Source organism: Pimephales promelas, chromosome 3 (assembly GCF_988280905.1).
Source record: "Pimephales promelas chromosome 3, fPimPro1.hap1.1, whole genome shotgun sequence".
NCBI classification, from domain to species: Eukaryota; Metazoa; Chordata; class Actinopteri; order Cypriniformes; family Leuciscidae; genus Pimephales; species Pimephales promelas.
Genome location: NC_142771.1, coordinates 5,984,685 through 5,991,643, shown reverse-complemented (window position 1 = coordinate 5,991,643; position 6,959 = coordinate 5,984,685). Strand labels below are relative to the sequence as shown.

General features: G+C 40.4%; 1 pseudogene across 1 annotated transcript; it reads right to left on the bottom strand.

The window, feature by feature from the left end:
• Positions 1–1,963: 1,963 nt before the first annotated feature.
• LOC120471996 (uncharacterized) lies at positions 1,964–4,911 on the bottom strand (annotated as a pseudogene). Its single transcript, XR_016155289.1, has 2 exons — positions 4,588–4,911; positions 1,964–3,302 (listed from the first exon to the last, which is right to left on the bottom strand). The product of XR_016155289.1 is annotated as an uncharacterized LOC120471996 (transcript).
• Between the last annotated feature and the right edge of the window lie 2,048 nt (positions 4,912–6,959).

The following is a 6,959-nucleotide window of genomic DNA, read 5'->3' as shown; positions in this document are numbered from 1 at the left end:
CTTTCCGATCGGAGGGACTTTTGCAGTTCCTAGAACCTAACGTTCATATAACCCTTTTTTTCTCGTGTTCCGACCGGACTAAATTGGGGAAATTTTTTAGTTCCTCAGGCCGTAGTTCCTATAACTCTTTCAGTACCTAGTGTAGAGCGAGGACTTTTTTAGTTCCCTTTCCCTAGGTCTACGTTGATTGGTTCAACTTATTAATTAATGGCCACTGTCAACACAAAACTTGTAGCGCGCTGTCTGCCATACACTGTGTTTTTGCAAAACATTACAACGAGGATTAAGACAAACATAACGCATTCAACCAGCTGATTGCTAATAATAGCTAAACTTACCCGTCGTTTTGTTTGCCTCCTGCGCTCTGCTCTTATATCTTCTTCCATCATATCACTTAATATAATATTACGTTGGAGCCTTCGTCTTCTGTGTGTCTCTGTACAGAACTCAAGCATAATCTTTAAACGCTGCCGTTCGTTCTCCGTTATTAAAGGGTTAGTTCACCCAAAAATTAAAATTCTGTCAGTATTTCCTCACCCTCATGTTTTTCCAACCCCATAAGACCTTCGTTCATCTTCGGAACACAAATTAAGATATTTAAGATATTTAGATCGCTCCTGCATACAGTCCATAGGCTTCTTGAGGGACTGGCTCTTGCTGTCCTCGAAAAGTCATTAAAGACATCGTTAAAATAGTCCAAGTGACTACAGGGGCTCAATCTTAAGTTTATCAAACGACGAGAACACTTTTGTGCGCAAAAAAACAACAAAAATGACGACTTTATTTCAACTATTCGTTTATTTCTCCCTCTGCGCGAGTCAGATTACTAGTTTAATAGCGCAAGCTTCTGTTATTGTACGCATCACACGCATCACACACACATGACCAGCGTCGGCCAATAGTGAGCCTACGTGTGACGTAGCTCTACGCAATCACACTACGTTAACTGACTACAAGCTCATGGAGAAGGAAGTGAACAGTTGAAATAAAGTCGTTATTTTTGTTGTTTTTTTGCGCACAAAAGTGTTCTCGTCGTTTGATAAACTTAAGATTGAGCCCCTGTAGTCACTTGGACTATTTTAACGATGTCTTTAATGACTTTTAGGGGACAGCAAGAGGCAGTCCCTCAAGAAGCCTATGGACTGTATGCAGGAGCGATCTTAATATCTTAATTTGTGTTCGGAAGATGAACGAAGGTCTTACGGGGTTGGAACAACATGAGGGTGAGTAAATACTGACAAAATTTTCATTTTTGGGTGAACTAACCCTTTAAGGTCCTGGCAAGGCAGAACAGGAACCAGGAACACGTCTAGGAACGCTACGTCTAGTGATGACGCTATAAAGACCGTCGCCATGCTTGCGTCCTACCAGTTCCTATGGCCACTTGGCCAGTGCGAATGCAAGCAGCAAAACCGAGTTTGGGGGAGAGTAGCTCTTAGAACTGTTTAGAAGTGGACAGTTGATATAACTAAGTTCCTGTAACTACTTGGTCGGAAAGTGGCTATAGCGACGCATTTCGTTCCTCGCCGCCCCGTCAAGCTCTCGCTGGATCCTTTCTTCGGCAACCAAACAAAGGAAAGTCTGCACCTCCTCGTTTGACCACGGCGTATTCTTCCGAGTTGCCATAATAATAGTAGTGAGTTTAGAAAATATCTCTGGCTAAACTATTTAAAAATGGCGGGGTTACTCTGGATACTCCATCTGGTGTGTGCAATGATGGCGCAGTGAATGGTGACGATTCTCTCCGACCAATCAGCAGTCGGCATTGTATTCACGTCACATTTTAGTATCGCCTTAGCTCGCGCAGAACCTCGCCGGAGGTGGTACTAAAAAAAAGTACCCGAAAGCAGGAAGAGGTACAACTTTTACACAGTGGAAAACCAAACAAAGGGGAGCAGAGCCGAGCCGAGCTGGTACTGTGTAGTGAAAAAGCGGCATTAGAAATTTCCTTCCACAAACAGGACAGAGGTCAGTCTTTTTATTAGGTATGCACTTCTGGTGGTTCTTCAGTAATGATGACAATGCAAATATTTTACAGCAGTGATCAGTTAAATTACAATAGAGTGAGAGCGTGCAGATGACATCACAGTTTCATTTAAGTCTCTTCTCACACGGATGACATGCATAAGGCATCTCTTAAGAGTGAATTCTCACATGAATATTAAATGCTTTTTTACAGGTGAAACTCTTTCCACACTAAGAACAGGTGAAAGGCTTTATTCCAGCATGAACCAACATGTGCTTCTCTAGTCTTTCTTTACGTTTAAAAGTCTTTCCACACTGAGAGCAGGTGAACGGCTTTTCTGAAGTGTGAATTAACAAATGATAATTAAGGTGTGCTTTCTGTTTGAAACTCTTGCCACACTGAGAGCAGGTGAAAGGCTTTATTCCATCATGAATTAACATGTGCTTCTTCAGGCTTTCTTTACGTATAAAAGTCTTTTCACACTGAGAGCAGGTGAAAGGCTTTATTCCAGCATGAATTCTCATGTGAGTTTTAAGGTGTCCTTTATATCTGAAAGTGTTTCCACAGTGAGAGCAGGTGAAGGGCTTTTCTGAAGTGTGAATAAGCACATGATATTTAAGGTGTCCTTTCTGTTTGAAACTCTTTCCACACTGAGAACAGGAGAAAGGCTTTATTTCATTATGAATCAACACGTGCTTCTCCAGGCTTCCTTTACATACGAAAGAGTTTCCACACTGAGAGCAGGTGAAAGGCTTTATTCCAGCATGATTTAACATGTGCTTCTTTAAGTTTCCTTTACGTGTAAAAGTCTTTCCACACTGAGGGCAAGTGAACGGCTTTTCTGAAGAGTGAGTCACCAAATGATCCTTAAGATGTGATTTCAGTGTGAAACTCTTTCCACACTGAGAGCAGGTGAAAGGCTTTATTCCAGCATGAATTAGCATGTGAGTCTTAAAGTATCCTTTACATGTAAAAGTCTTTCCACACTGAGGGCAAGTGAAAGGCTTTATTCCAGCATGAATTAACATGTGCTTTTCAAGGTATCCTTTACATGTGAAAGTCTTTCCACACTGAGAGCATGCGAGAGGATTATTTCCTCCAGCATGAATTAACGTGTGACTCCAAAGGCTTCTTTTATGTTTGAAAGTCTTTCCACACTGAGAACAGGAGAAGGGCTTTTTCTCTTCTGTTATTTGGATGCTGCTTTGTGAGCAACTGTTTTCAGTTTTGGAGCAACTCAACGGTTTCTCTCCAGCGGTGACATCATGAACTTTCTGATGATGTTTCTCCTCCACTTCATTCAGATCTGGTCTTTCCTCTTTCACTTTCATCAGGCCTAAAAAGAAAAACATTAAAATGATGAAAATCAATTGGGACAGTTGGAAAATAAAAGTAAATTAGGGTATGTTTACACGACAACGATGGACTAAATATTTAAATGTTTTTCCTTCGCATTTAAAAAAAAAAAAAGTGGACAGATGACAACGTTGTCAAAACAATCTCTGTTCACACAAATCCATAAACTAAAACCGCTGTATTGTTCATCATCTTCATGATTATGGAACAAAATACAGGCAAATGATAAGACTATAATACCTAATAGTGTTACAATAAGAACAGCCCTGACTCCTAAGCTCAATCAAGCTTTATTCAATACTAAATAAATCATCAAATTACTCTAATTATATTATTATTGATAATATTATTTCTATTATTAGTAGTATTGCATTATATCTAGTAAAGAGATTTACGTTACCAGTTAGAAACACTGACTGAATTCTCACCGGCTCCTCTTTTGCCGGTGTTGTGTTGTGCCGAATTTCGACCCCCGCCAAATTATTACCCCCCTAGTATTGGTAGGTTTAGGATTAGTTGTGGGGGAGGGGTTAAGATTAGGGGCGGGGTTGGGATTAGGCAATCAGGTACTGACTTCAACGAGGGGGGTAATAATTTGGCAGGGGGTCGAAATTAGGCACAACACCGGGATGTTTTCTCTTTAAGTGCTCCAACAAGCATGTTGTGCTCCCGTGAAAAGCAAGTTCCGCCTTGTATGTATTGCACAAGACAACATTGTTGGTTTTCATTTTTGTGAAACTTTCCCAAACCTTGCTAGTTCGGATTTGTTTGCACTCCGTCATAATTCGCGCTATTTTTTTCTTTTTCCACAATAGCATTTATGGCTGCGTTACACTCTAGCGCCAAAGCGCCGTAGCGGTCAAATTGTGATATTGCATGCCCTTACATTAGGTCAAGCGAGATCAAACGACGACTCGACAACAAAGATATTTGTCGACAATTTTTTTTATTGTAAAATTTCGACTAATCGTTTCAGCCCTAATCTTAAGCCTGAACAGTGAAACCTGATTGAGGTGCTGAGGTCCTTGAGCCCTTTGAGACAGCAACCGTGTTTCTGAGAGTACAGTTAATACATTACACTCTCTGCACTCCCACAGCTAGAGCACAAACTTAAGAACATACAGAGTCCAGATCTTGAACTTATTGGCGCCTTGTTCTTAAATTAAGGAATTCAAGACTTTTAAAGGATCCATGATGTGCACCTTAAAGCTTTGTTAGCTTAATGTACCACAACAGTCATTAGAGATGAATGAAGAATCACCAACCTCCTTGTTCCTCTTGTTTTATTCTCCAGGGTTCTGGTTCACTCATGTCCTCCTCACTCTCCTCTTTAACAAACACCATCTTCACAGCAGCAGATCTCAGTTCAGTTGATACTCCTCCAGATATTCCTGCTTGATTCAGAACTTAGTCACGTATATGAGGATGGGAATATCACAGGCATTTATTGACCTGATTTAAAATGTATCTTTCTATACACTAAAAGTAAACTTTTAACAGTTTGTATTAGGCCAGCAACGCGACAAAACAGGAGAGATCATACCGAAAACTAATCTTCTTCCTCTGAGGTGGTGGTCGGCAAACAAACGCATGTGTCTTACCGCCACCGACTGGACTGGAGTGTGAAGCGTCGAGAGGAGAGGAAAAATATGGGGAAGAAATTATTTAGCTCGTATAGAAGCTACATTGCATTTTCCCTTTAAAAAGAGATTTTCACAAAGAAGAGAAAGGGACTTAAAATGTATTACATAATAGTATGGGATTCGAGTAGTATCAATAGTCTACATTAAAGAGGATTAGAAAAACAAGAGAATTTATTCCAGTTGTCAATTATTTCTGTAAAAATCACAGAACGTTCCCTAATTGTTATTTTTGATTACTTATAAAAGTCATAAACTACATTTTACAGTATGACTGACGTTAAAGCATTTAAATATAGTAAAACCTACTCAAATGTTAAATCAGGGTGGTTTAGCCTGAAAAAAACAATGATATATCCTTGGGTTATTATGCGTCTACAGTCTACAAACCTGGGAGTTGAACAGGGGACTATTGAAGGTAATGTGAATTCCATATCGATTCAATATATTTTTGATGGTGTTTCTAAAAAACAGATTTTCAGTTTAAAACTTGTCATTGAGCTCGATGTTGCATTTTGCCGCATTATGCCTTTGTGTCTCTAGTGCTTTGCAAAGGACTAACATCTGATTCTGCGTTTTGGTGAAGACAATTTTGAGGATATTATTATATTTTATTTATTTTATTTAAATACAAAATGATGATCAACTCAAAGACTAACAGGTGATCGTAAATGATTGGACTTCCATGGTGGAAACCCAGCAGAGCGGACGAGACTAAAGATCCCCACGGTGGAAAAGACGGTGGCAGGAGTTAGCAGTCAGACAGCCAATGCTGGAACCCAGAGAACTGGAGACCCAGACCCAGCTGAGGAGATGTAGAGACCAGACGGCACCACAGGTACAGGACTAACAGGAGGCGATGCGGAGCTGGAGGGGTGGAGGGATGAAGCTGGAAATCTTTTCTATTATCCTAAAGATCTTGCCTGATTATAACCCTTCTTTTCCCAGTGATATTCTTCTGACCTTTTCTCTTTTATAATGTCTCTCAGTCTCGTCTCTTTCTACAGTCTTTCTTGATTGGCCACAAGTGTGTTGTGCTCTTCGGTCTGATCCACTTTCAACAGCGTTTCTCAGAAATCAGATAAGCCTGGTTCACACGGCAGGATAATTAGTCCGATTTTAGCCCGATTTACCCCTTCCGACAATCTTCAGGATGCTCTGATTATCGTAAAATAATCTGATCAGATATTCCTGCCGTGTGTGGTGTGTTAAGACAAGATCGGGGATATCCAACATGTTGGATTTTTTTTGGCCCAATTTCTCCTCATGTGTGGTGTCCCTCGGGGACAAACTATAGACTGTAAAAAATATGGACAAAGCGTCTGTGACGTCACCCATAGACTCTCTGAAGAACGGGGTTGAGGCTGTTTATGGGGGGTATGGGCGGCGCCATACTGGAAAATCTTGGGAAATACAAAATACAAATGTTCAGAAAGGATACAGAGGTGGTATGATGTGATGTGTCAGATCATAGGCGAGACGTCAAATTCCACTCGGCGCCGCCCGTTATCAGCTGTCAATCAAAGTTAACCGCCCTTATTTGTCTTACATTTTATATCTAAATACGATCTAAACTAACGAGTTTGAAAAAAAATTCAACCCACTCACAGTTGTCAGGCACTCGGAACCTATCGAAAAATACAATAAAAGTCCATGGGACCAACCTGTAAACATATGAATTTATGCTGTGGAAATGGACATTTTAACATGAGGTCTATGGATATTTGCTCCCTTTTGGGACCTGAACCATAGTGGATTTTAGATGTATTGCAGTTTTTCGCACTTCCGGTTAGGCTTCATTCGTTGCCGCTTGGGACAAACGAGCACGCAGCCTGTGGGTGGACTGTGGCGTGCACTGTAAAAAATAAACCGTAAATTTTACGGTAAAAAAACAGCAGCTGTGGTTGCCAGAACTTTACCGTTAAAAATACGGTAGGAACGTTAATGGTTTTACAGACTTAACTTAAAATTTACAGTAATAAACCGTATTTTATTTT